Source organism: Miscanthus floridulus, chromosome 9, assembly GCF_019320115.1.
Source record: "Miscanthus floridulus cultivar M001 chromosome 9, ASM1932011v1, whole genome shotgun sequence".
NCBI lineage: Eukaryota > Viridiplantae > Streptophyta > Magnoliopsida > Poales > Poaceae > Miscanthus > Miscanthus floridulus.
Window position 1 is genome coordinate 38,412,141 of NC_089588.1, and position 13,908 is coordinate 38,426,048.

Here is a 13,908-nt window from a genome sequence, read left to right on the forward strand (position 1 = left end):
AGAACTCATATTGATCCCGACCGAAACGATCAAGGACCAACTTACAGAACTCCTCCCAACTGACCTTCTTCACATTATGATCTGAGGACTGCAGCCAGCGAGACGCGGCTCCAGTCATCCGCATCGTGGCCACACGAATCCACTGACTTGGCTCAACAAAATACATGTTGAAATAATCATCACAACGACTGAGCCACAGCTTTGGATCCTCCCCATCAATTTACTACTAGAGTACTGTGGCCCCCAATGCGCGCCACCAGCTCCATGAAACTCCCAATCCCCCAAATCCAGTGCCGAGTGACTTATGAAGAACATACTGATGGGTGGGCTAGGGAAGGGTCTCGATGAGCTTACCCTTGACCGAGGGTTGAGCCATGGGCCCGAATCCCCGATAGTGATGTGCAGCGCCGTGCCCAACAAACGGGCCGATGGTCGGGTGCCCGACAGATGATGTCGCCGCGGCCACCATGGCTTAGGACTTGAGGATCCCAGTGGATGCTGACAGATCCAAGTCGAGCACCACACGACTCATGGTTTTGCGGAGTGTAGTCATCTCTTCACGCATCTGCTCCACCACAGCGTTGGACTTGTGGATCATGCCCAACTCCACGCGCAGCTCTGCCACCGACGCGTCCACCTTGGGCTTCTATTCATTGAACACCTTAGTGGCATCCTCTAACGATTGAACCGGTCCATGATGGAGTGCTCCACGGCCCCGATCCGCTTGCCCAGCAACACCGCCACCTCTCCGATTTGGTCGCCGAGAGATGACTCGAGGGAGGTCTTCATAGATTTGAGCTCATCGAGAAGGAGCTTGGTATTGGGATCCATGGCCCCGAGTTGCTTCCGGAACCTGGTGAAGTGGTCATGGATGATTTTGTGGGGTTCCAGGATGGGGATCGAGGCGGGGATTGCAACCTCAGAACAAGGCAGATGGATGGGGATGGTTCGGCCAAGGAAGGATAGACTCTGGTACTAATTTGTTAACAGTAGGGGCAGGGAAAAGGAAGAACAGAGCAAGGGCAAGGAAGAACAATAGAGGTAGGAGGCAGACGAGTCTTAGGTTCAGGTTTTAGTGTTGATCGATACAATAGTCATGCCCTCATCAGGCAGAGGTCACAGCATATAAGAGGAGCTCACACATGCTACGTTATTGGTCTCACTCATTCTCCCATTCTGGCCCATACATTTTAGCAGTCTTGGCCTTGGCCCGCTTTGGTCTTCCCGCCGCTACACCTAGTGCCGAGGCCTCCTATTCATCATCCGGCACAACAGCTGGGGTGTCGTTCCTAACTGTTAAGTAACGGCGGTGTCGTGGATCCCTGATTCGGTTCCCTTCCCTCCCCGCAGCAGATGAGACATGAGGAAGTTGTAGATGATCTCCCGTATCCCTTCCCAATAGCACACTAGATGAACACACAGGAGAGCAAATATTATGGAACTCATATCTCTTATTCATTATAGATGGGTACAGGTTCCTTTATATAGCCTTAACCCTTCAAAGGTATATTTGGTATGAACCCACAATTATGTTACGGTTATGGTTTCGCAACACTCCCCCTTGGGCGAATACCATGATCAACTAATGCCTCATTAAAACTCCTAAAAACTATCACAGAACCGACCAATTTATAAGAGCACAAGTACAATGGCAGCCCGCAAGCGGTTGCACTATCATACTTGAGCCCATATAAACCCGGTAGTCTGTCGAGTACCATAACGGGTCTCGATTAACGATCCACATACAACCAAGATCATATATGATTTAACATACATGTCACATGTTACTTAAAGTTCACAGATACAGTTCATTCATCAGAGTACATAATAAGGTTATTACAAACCAAGTTCGGTAAATAGTAGCTGAAGCAAATTAAAGTTCGAAACTAGCATTTGCCAACATAGTTCAAATACAGTGCCAACTCATGATCACAATCCACAAAAGCATATAAGAAGGATTATTAAGGATGCCTGCCCAGGGTTCACTCCTCATCCACGGCGGGACAGAAGCAGTGCTTGCAATAGCCATGATAAATTGTACCATCTGCAATAGTGAGAATAAAACCCTAAGTACGAGAAGGTACTCAGCTAGACTTACCCGTCATAAACTAGAAATAAATTGACTCCAAGGATTATGCAAGGCTTTATAAGTGGAGGTAGCTTGACAACTTTTGCATAAAAGCGATTAACTTAGTTATACAATTATACTTTGGTCATCAAGTTAATTATAGCTATTCATCTCTAGATTAGCAACTAACCTGTGCCAAACATGTGGTATATCATTTAATAGCATACACTAGTAACCATAGCCGGTGTAGTAATTCCATGTTTATCCGAACTATCACATTCCATAATACAATTACTACGATGTTGGGGCTAGCCAAGTTTCTCACTGTCTAGGAGAGACGGCGATTCAAATTGATTTCAACCAGCTGGGAATTTATTCCTAACACAAACCTAGGTAGACTAGATCAACGGTCACCTTATGTCACCTTTGGTACAACTCAAGTCCACATTCCGTGGGTTTGCCCAGCGCCGCACAATCAGGGACAACCAGCTGCCAGGATGTTCAGGCCTGGCCTGCCCTTGGGCTCACGTCTAGCTCCTCGCACATCCTTACTACCATCAAGAGTGCGCACTTTTAGAAAACGGGGCCTGGCCTGAGTTGAGCTATTTGGCTTCATGGTCGGAACGAGTTATCCGGGAAGCTAAGTGATAGGCATGAGTTCAATCTTGTCAGAAGTGCCATCAACGGTACGGTCCTTAATCGGCACAGACAGAATCATATGAGTCAACCTACACATAGACTCTGCCCGGCCTCCATTTACATTACCCCATCGTTCTTTTCCACGATAGCGAATATAGCCAACTGTGCTTCGGTATCCACCTATATCTTGCAGGTGACAGGAAATCACCCGACTTCTACCGGTCTAAGCATATATTCGATCCTGGACCTACACAGGGTTAAAGGTATATGTATCTGGACAAGGTAGTTCCATGCATCAAGTGTTTCCAATCAACTCTTATAACCTAATGCATCAAACATAAAGGACTCAAATAGTATTTTGTAAAACATGGGAGACTTAGAATGCTCCAGGGTTTGCCTTTGAGGAAAGAGGTTGGCCGATGATCTGGGCACTCAGGGAGATCTTCGGGAGTCTACACCTCTTCTCCTAGAGCTGTGGCTTGGGGCATCTCTAGCTAATCCCCTTCCTCTTCTTCGTTGAACTCCAACAACGTTATCTCTTCGGACGATCCTATATACATGAGCATGGAATAAGATATTACGAATGCACATACGATGACACGTATACTATGATATGACATGATGAATGCAACCCCATAATTAGTTTCAATAGCATGGTATTAAAGTAATAACAAGTGCATCTTATTCTACTAAGTAGGTGCATATCTCTTCTCTATTACTTTAGCAAACACTTCTGTAATCTATTTTCTAGACTACAAGATAGCAGTTACTTGTTTTGACCCTAACTGGAGTTATATACATTAAAATAATATAGTTGTGGATATTCTGGAAAGCTTATGAAATTGCCTACAACTTTCTTTTAATACCCTTGATGTGATTCAACAGTTATCTAGATCAAACGATTCAGTTATTGAAATCTGTCCAGAGAGCAAACATTTTGGACAACAAACTTCTAACAGCCAAAACTCTTAAACTGTAAGACCTATGACTATGAAAATTTAACACAAGATAGATTAGTAAGTTATCTACAACTAGTTATTAACAAGTTTTACATAAAAGACCATTATCACCATGAAATTATCAATTCAACCAAAACTATGCATGCAACCATCTAGTTGAATTATAAAGCAATAATTAATTAGTTGCATACAACTAATTGCTTTTAAGCCTTACTACTAACATCAACAGTTCATATGCATCACAAGTACCATAGAAAACATCATGGTCAAGCCCAATTTATTTATTTAAATGCCTTTATTAATTTAATTTGATAATTAGGTGAAATAACAAACATATACCAAATGTGCTCAATAAATTCCCATAAAATTCCAGTAGCTTTCAGGTGATCCCAATAGACTACTGTAAAAAATTTATACCATTTGAACTTGTATAACATCCTCTACAAAAATGACAAACTAGCAAGGTTTATTTTAGTGAAAATAGTTAACCCTATAGAAAAGTGTCAAACAATAGACTTTATATTTTTCTTAGCTTTATCCTAGTACCATAATACTGTACAAAAATTTGCATGGCAATATGTTACTTATTTTTATCCCTATAATTTTCCTTAGAAAACACCATTTATTAATAGATAAATAGAAATACCCTACTTCAATCAAGTCTACTGCAAGTTTATTATTTTTTCTAGTTAGACCATGTCAACACAAGACCAGCAAAATTGGAATCACAATTTTATCACATTCCTAGCTCAAGTTACACATTTTACAAGATTGCAAACATTCAAAAAGCACTTATCTAGCTACATTTTATTCACCTTTAAAAATACCAGAAACAATACATTTCATATTTTTATAAAATACTACACTTTATGAGGAATCTAAAAAAATTTGGTTCACCAAAAATGGACACTCTTAGCTGTAGATATGATTTTCCAAAGTTAGTACAAAAATCTGGAAAAGAAATAACAAAACCCTAAATTGTACTCGTTGATGCATGGGACCCACGGGTCATCGGACCCCACATGTCAGTGAACCGAAGCTGGCCACGGTGGTTGACCGACGCTAGCTTGCCGATGGCGAGCTTTCCAGCGAAACCGACCCCACCTACATGTTCTACTGAACCATCCGCGTCGACTGGTACCGGTGGTGGCAGCGCGAACGCACCGGAGCATGCTCGTCGCCGGCCATGGTGGCACGACGGCGCTACATGGAGGTATGCCGGTCGCTACGGGCCACGGCAAGGCCCGACAAGAAGCGCACAGGCTCCGCGGTGAGCACACGAACTTACCAAGGCTACCTAGGTTATGTGGGACACGCCGACGGGGTCTGGCCGCATGCGCGGTGGTGTGGCGGCGAGAGCACGGCGGCGTTGGCCGTCGTGTTCCGCGCTGGCAAGGCAACGATTCATTGTAGCATCATGCTAGAAGCTAGGACACACCCTAACCAAGCTCTAGCACGAAAAAGAAGAAGGAATGCGCAAGGGAGCCGAGAAGCGGCAAGCTCGCCATGAAGGTGGCCATGGAAGCCAAGATTCTGGCGAGGGCAAGAACGGTGAATTCGCCCTCACCGTGGCTTGACTGGCCTTGCTACTGCATCGAGGAGGTAGAGAGGAAGATGGCACAACTGCTGACTAGATGGAGACAGCAATGGTGCAATGGCGCGGGCACTAGGCGACGGCAGAGCAGCGCGGTGGCGTGTCGGCGAGAGCAGCTCCGCTGCGAGCGCAAGAGAGAGCAGCAGAGAGGGCGAGAGTGTGATGGAGTGAATGAAATGAGCAGCACGGTTTCTCCTTAAAGGCTTAAACGCATGCGAACCAGCTGTGGCAGGGGCCCGACGCTAGCCAACGGTGGCCACATGGCGGCTAGGCCCTGCACCTGGTCGGCCACGATGGCCTGACTGAAATGGCCATCAGGCCCATCATCAACTGACTGATAGAGCAATTTCTCCCCCTCCAAACTCTAAACCGTGGCGATTTAGCAAAATATACATTAATAAAAGTTGGAGATCTACATGAAGGCTACAAAATTGCTTTGGAACTCATCTTCTAATTTGTAATGGTTAGGGAATTAAATCATCACAAAGTAGGACACATCAACACTGTAAAAGCAGTTAGACTTAGAAAAATTTCCAAGTTCCAAAAATAGTACAATGTTTATTCTTGTGATCCAAATTCAAGAATGTTAGAAGCGGAACTAGCCTATGACCCAAAAATAAAAGTTGTTACACTACTTGAGTTCTACAACTTTGTTTTAGGGTGGATAGCCATACAAAGTCTCTAAAGTGATTTTCAACTCCAGTCAAACATACAACTTGAAAATGATGATTTACTCTATAGCTATGACTTAGAGGCCAAACTAGCCTTAGTCATGAATACTAAAGTTGTTCCTAGTGACATTCTAAACATGTTTAAGGTATTCCTAAGGTTCCACACACATTTTATACATTGGTTACATGTAAACCCTAGCATATGTAAATCATTTTAGTGACAACACATGCAATATAAGCAAACATAGAGATTATATTTGAAATACTCATGCTCATGAATGATCAATGATGCTTATGCTCATGCAATGCCAAGGCTAAATGCAAGCTTAACACCTAGGGTGTTACAGCCCCTCCCCCTTATAGAAATCTCATCCCGAGATTTGCAAGACCTACCATTCTTTGAAAAAGGCGGGATAAACCTCACGTAAGTAATCCTCCCGTTCCGACGTGGCATCTCATTCATTGTGGTTATTCCACACCACCTTGTAGAACTTAATGACCTTGCTCTGTGTTACTCTTTCCATCTCTTCTAACACTCGGATTGGTTTCTCTTCATACGTCAAATCCAATTGGAGCTCAATGTTGGTGGGTGCAATGGCTTCCTCAGCTATGCGAAGACATCTCTTCAACTGATAAACATGGAAGACATCGAATATAGCACTCATCTCTGGAGGAAGTTGTAACTTGTAAGTGGCGTTTCCTTTTCGTTTAGTAATCTTGTATGGCCCTACATATCTAGGCGCAAGCTTTCTTTTCACTCCAAATCTCTGTACTCCTTTCATAGGTGACACTTTTAAGTTCACATAGTCTCCCACTTCAAAAGTTAGTGGTCTTCTTCTTTTATCAGCATAACTCTTTTGTCTTAACTGAGCTGCTTTCATATGCTATTGGATAATGCGCACCTGCTCTTCAGCTTCAGTGACAAAGTCAATGCCAAAGTATCTTCTTTCGCTGGGCTCAATCCAATTTAAAGGAGTTCTATATTTCTGACCATACAAGGCTTCAAAAGGAGCCATCTTGATGCTTGCTTGATAACTGTTGTTGTAGTAGAACTTGGCTAAAGGTAGCCATTTCTCCCATGAACCCTTGGAAGATATAACATAAGCTCTCAACAAGTTGTCCAAGATCTGGTTCACTCGCTCGGTCTATCTAGAAGTTTGTGGATGGTATGCTGAACTTCTGAATAGTTTAGTCCCCATAGCATGGTGCAAGTGTTCCTAGAAATGAGCTATAAACTATGGTCCCTAATCTGAGATTATGGTCCTGGGTACTCCGTGTAGTCTCACGATCTGAGAAATGTACAACTCAGTGTACTTCCCCATGTGATACCTTGTGTTCACTGGTATAAAATGTGCTGACTTGGTGAGACGATCTACAATGACCCATATGGAATCATGACCTTGCTGTGTCATCTAAAGGCCTATAATAACATCCATACTTATTTCTTCTCATTTCTAGCCTGGAATAGGCAAGGGCTGAAGTAATCCAACACATTTCAAATGAACAACCTTTACTCCACTATAATTATCACACCTAGCTACATAGGCGGTGATCTTTTTCTTCATCTTGGTCCACCAAAAATGGCCTTTCAAATCTTGATACATTTTACTACTACTAGGGTGGATAGACAACTTGGACGAATGAGCTTCATAAAAAATCTAATTTCTAAGCTCACGGTCTTTCAGTACCACAAGTCGGTCCTCAAACCATAGCACACCTTTTTCATCTAATCTGAAATGCTTGGTTTCTTGTTCTTTCATCTTTCTCTTTATGTGCAATATACCTACATCTGTCTTTTGCAGTCTATGATTTTGCTCTCAAGTGAACAACTGATAGTGATGTTGTGCAACACAACAGGATGTAACAAATTAAATCCATCTTCCAACAATGCTTCCACAGTGTTGCAATGAAATTTCCTACTAAGTGCATCTACCACAACATTGGCTTTTCCCGGATGGTAGTGCACTTCCAAATTATAGTCCTTGATCACCTCTAACCATCTTCACTGTCTCATGTTCAACTCAGGTTGAGTGAAGATATATTTGAGACTTTTGTGGTCAGTATATATGTGACATACGTTGCCCAACAAGTAATGTCTTCATACCTTCAATTCATGAACAACTACTGCAAGCTCTAAATCATGCATAGGGTAACTGACTTCATGCTTCCTCAACTACTGAGAAGCATAGGCAATAACTCTTCCTTCTTGCATGAGCAGACACCCCAAACCTATACCTGATGCATCATAGAACACATCGAAAGGCTTTTCAATGTCGGGTTGTGCTAAAACAGGAGCTGTAGTTAACAGGGTCCTTAGGGTGTGAAAAGCTGCTTCACACTCTGGTGTCCAACTAAACTTTTCATCTTTCTGAAGTAGTCTGGTCATGGGCTTAGCTATCTTGGAGAAATCCAGAATGAAACGACGATAGTAACCTGCTAACCCTAGAAAACTTCGAACTTCATGAACCGAAGTTGGGGCCTTCCAATCCATGACCTCTTGTACTTTAGACGGGTCTATAGATATTCCATCTCTAAATAAGATGTGACCCAAGAAAGGTACTTTGCTCAACCAGAATTCACACTTGCTAAACTTGGCATATAACTTATGTTCCCTTAATTTGGACAGAACAATTCTCAGATGCTCTGCATGATCTGCTTCATTCTCCGAATAAATTAAGATATCATTGATAAACACAACCATGAACTTGTCGAGCTCGGGCATGAATACCGAATTCATGAAGTACATGAAGTAGGCAGGAGCATTTGCTAGTCCAAAAGACATGACCAAATACTCATACAAGCCGTACCTAGTGGAGAAAGCTATTTTAGGTATATTCTCTAGCCTGATCTTTATCTGATGATAGCCTGACCTCAAGTCAATCTTGGAGAATACCTTTGCTTTTGCCAACTGATCAAACAAGATATCGATACGAGGCAAAGGATACTTGTTTTTGATGGTCACAGCATTAAGTGGCCTATAATCCACACACATTCTCAAAGACTTGTCCTTCTTCTTTACAAACAAAGCTAGACACCCCCGTGGAGATGAACTAGGTTGAATGAGACCTTTGTCTAACAGTTCTTGTAACTGAATTTTAAGTTTAGCTAACTCATTTTGTGGCATCCTATAGGATCTTCTTGAGATAGGTGCCGTACCTGGCACTAACTCAATCTTAAATTCAACATCCCTATCAGGTGGTAAACCTGGTAACTCATTTGGGAATACATCAGAAACTCACAAACCACTAGAATATCACAAAGGGTAGTGGTTTGGATAGCATAAGACAAGTTTTGGAGTTCAAAACTTCAGGAAAGTGGTACTAGAAAAGCATTACTTCCCTTTGGTTCTCTCAACATAATTCTACGAGTACTAGTGTCAATGAGAACTCCATGATCACTCATCCATTTCATGCCTAAGATCACATCTATAGATAATCCGGGCAATACTATCAGATCCATCATGTACTCCCTCTCATGTATAGAGATGAGCACATCTCTGACTATCTTATTTGTAGAGATAGTAGCCCTAGCTGAACTTATACTATAACCACCCTTGCTTACCTCAATTACTTTCTGATCATTCCTAGATGCAAATGCTTGGCTCATAAATGAATGAGAAGCTCTAGAATCAAATAAAACAATGATGGGATGTTTGTTACCAAGAAACATACCAGCGATGACAACCTCTCCCGTAGGAACCTCTTCAACAGCGGTGTAATGCACGTATCCTGGACATGCTTTAGGATTTGCCTATCTCTGATTGCTCTGGTTTTGATTGTTGTTCTTCTTAGGATGGGGCATTCCTTGGCCCAATGACCCACTTGATTACATTTGAAGCATGGTTGATTGCTCCTAGGCCCTGCTGAGCTTCCTTGCCCTCCATTCCCCTTGGGTAAGGCAATGGTGAACACCTTACGAAACACCTTCTGAGGTCAGTTAGTGTTGACACAAAATGTGACGCACTGTGCCTCACACACAGCAAGCTGAAAAGCGTGGCTTCAATCGAGTTCCCGGGTGCTTCGTGATCCGGAAGCGTGCCAGTCAGTTTGACCTGAAAACTAACAAGGGATAAAACAATTAAATGCCAAACCGGAACATGTCGGGTGAGACCAGACAGTTCCACATATACGGCCCTGAAGCCACTTACAACGACATACGGCTATAAAGAGCTGTCTGCCAACAAGTTTATAAACCATTCAGCTAATCGTAAGATGAATGCACGTAAAGACCTGATTGCCGAATGCATGTGCATGGGAAGACATGTTTGAACAAGTGAAATTAATTATGAGTTAATGCATAACCAAGCTCAGCAATCCAGCCGAATTGGGGTCCATGAAGAAGGAACATGCAAATAAAAACGATTAAACTAATCTAAAACCTGCATCCGCCGCACGACACCTAGTTTCGTTAAAGCTTAAACGTGATTAACATGCATGAACCCGCAACATGTGACAATCTAGATTAAAATAATTCAGCCATTATGAGCATGTTATCTATTTGCAAAGGTAATATGAAAAGCAATGATCGTTGAAGCACGAATAAAACCATAATAGAGAGCCGAACAATATCAATCTAGATTGGGCAGAAGTGTGTTACAAATATATAAAATGTTTAAAACATGCAACACTGGATAACTTAATGAATCTATTTAGATTTGCCATATCTAATAGAGCCGATAACTATCTTGCTTTCACTAAGCATATTGAGCAAACGCCTGCCGCACGGTATCTACTCATAAACAAAGCATAAGCAAAGACTTCTTGATTGTTAAGCAAAGATCCGCCGCACGACCATTGAAAACAAACAAGACTACTTGCATCACGTCTAAATCCACCGCATGATACTAAACATGATAACAAGGTTGTCGGAACTTACGGAGGTCGACGGATCGATGACTCCTCTCGAAGAACTCGACGACACGACAAAAGGACTCGAAAGTTGGCACGGGGCCGGTTGTATTGATTTGGTTGTGAACCCCTATTACAATGGTCGAGGGTCAATATTTATACCCTAGACAAAACACGAGTCCTAGAAGACTACGATTTACAAAGGAACTTTTAAACAAACTTGGAAACTTACGATTCCTTACCCTAAACTCTCAGAGTCCTTTATTATTACAACTTTCATCTTTTCGATCGGCCTCGCCTGCCATCTTCTGCTTTCCCGAATGGAGTCACCGCCTTCTGGAGTAACCGACCGCACAAGCATTTAGCCGACCGCTTGTTTTGTTTGCCGAATACCCTTCTTCCCGCATGCGGGTCCACCTGTCATCCTCTAGAATCGACCAAAATCCAGTGTTAACACATGCCCCCTCAATTTCGGGATAAAAGTTGTTTTATTCTGAAATTGACCACAAGCTCCTTCTTCTTCCTAGGTCAGCACCGTTCAACACCGCAGCCACTGCCCAAAAATTCAAGCTTTCAGCGCAACCTCGGACCTACTTCGAATCTTCAATGGCGACCCAGGATGAAATCCCAGAGGTAAACTTTACTTATATTCGGCAATTTTCATTTGATCCTCCCGTTCCTCTTTTGGCTTATTCCTCTTTTGATTTCAATCACCTTCTAAAGGAATACAAGAACCAGATTTTGATCCCCTATGCTGCCAACCTCGATTCCTATTTCCTCGGCCCAATGGGAAATCCTGACCCTTCTGAAATTATCGAGAAGGAAACCCAAAGAATCCCTTTCAAATCTGGGATCACCTCGCCAAACCGATGGCCAAACACGTTCAAGAATTGGCCATTTCCCCCAATCGCCGGATGGCGGAATTGGTATAGGAGAATGCTAGAGAAAAGCAGCAGCCACTGGGAAAGTCAAGACATCAGTCATTGTTTGGAATTACCCTTATTAGAAACACCTAGAAACGATTCCCTTTTGATAGCAGCTTCCCATTTTTGGTCTAACACCATTAATGCCTTCATCTTTGGTCATGGTATGATGACCATCACTCTAGCCGACGTGTTCATGATGACTGGCTTGAACGTGTCACTACCAGTATACCCCTATAAGTACAAGAGCACAAGTAATCAAAGAGCCGTCAGCTCTGGATGTGGATGGCTCAAACACATCCAGAACTACATGAATGCATCTAGCACCGTCTCTGACAAAGAGTTGAAAGCCTTCATGAATATGTGGCTATGCAGATTCATCTTCTGTGGAAAATCCAATGAACCAACCCTAAATCACATGGTGATGGCTGAAGACTTAGCTGCAGGCACTCAGATCCCCCTAGGCAAATATCTCTTAGGGTCTGTTTATCATATGATGCATCAGATTACTCTTCAGATGCGCCAAGGTGGAGAAATCTCTTGTGTGAATGGTCCTTGGTGGCTAATTCAAATGTGGCTCCAACTATATATGCATCAGATAACCTCTGTGAGCCTCTTCAATCTAAGTTTTCCTTCAGTTAACTATGCTGAAGGTAGTACAGCAAAGGTTAAGGCTTGTTAGACTTATGGGGAAGCAGCATCATCTATCAGCATTGACATAGACATCGGTCATTTCTTCAAGCTATTTTTCAAAGGATTCAGCAATGTGCTCTGGTTCCCTTACAGAGAAAATGAAAATTTGACTTTGCCCTGCAAGTTTAGCTATGAAATTGGTTGTTCAGGTCAAGAATCCACGGAGATCTTCAACTCCTTTATCAAACCTTGCACTCTGCCAGCCGAATTTCATCATGGGAGGTTAGTGCAGTCCACCTATGAATTCTACTATCCAAATATGGTGGCCAGACAATTAGGATGTGGCCAGCTGCCCCCAAAATTCCTCTTCTCAACAATCATAAAGCCAAGGGAAGTAATAACAGAAAGAATGGAAGCCAAGAAAATCTTTGAATTAGGATGGGAATTGCCAACATATGAACCATCTCCATTTGGGCTAATAGATGTTGCTCATCCCTTCTTTGTCTCTTGGTGGCAAGAATGGCATGCTCATATCTTCAATATATCAGTTCATCCTTTATGCAAAAACTTGTAGCCCGATTTTGCTTCTGATAGTGAGGTAATTTCATTAGGCTCATCATTTCCTGCTTTTGAATTCACTTCCTATTTTAACATCTGGTTATGCACAGGATTTTGAGTCTACTCCCCCGGCCAAAGCAATCCAGTACTATTCGGCTAGTCCCAAGCCTGCTCTAGGATTTGATGCTCCAAAATTAAAGGAATTCATGAAAATCCCTGCAACTTTGGATTCAGTACCTTTAAAGGCACTCATGAGAACTCATGCTACTTCGGCTGCTGCATCTTCGAGAGGAAAAAACAAAAGGAAAACACCTGAAAGTTTTCTCTTACCCAAGAAACCAAGGACCAAGAAAGCCAAATTATCTCTTGAGGTATGAACCTTTTATTCTCTATCAGGTTAACAACCCCACTTAGCAGTAAACCTGACCACCTCTATATTCATTACTTCCATTGCAGCCACAAGTCGAAATTCCCAGACTAGACAGCACCTCAGCAGCTGCAACACCAACTCCTGAAGTTTCTACCGAAAATGAAGAAATTCATGACAGTGAAGCTTCAGAGACTCATGAAGCTGAAGGTTCAAAGGCTCATAAATCTGATGAGACTATAGGTAACATCGTTCAACTAATTCTCTTTTTCTCCTTTCTCTTTTTTTTCTTAATAACATCTATCTCTTATGCTCATTTACTTTATTGAGGATAGATGAAATCTTAGATGAACTGGCAAGGGAAACTTCTCCTGATCAAGCTCCAAACCTGTCCCTTCTGAACCTTTAGCCAAGTTCTCCAGCAAGCCAGGGTATAACCCATCCTGATGATCAATCAGCTCAGCAGGTAATGCCTTGTCTTACACTATATTTTAGCAAAATTACCCAATCGGCTAACACCTCCTTTCTTCTCTTTTCTTTAGAAGAACATCACTAAATCGACCACCAGTTACTCCTTCTCTATTGAGGACTACATCACTGAGAAAGGTGAAGAGATTACTTCTCATCAACCCTTATCGCTGGAAAATCA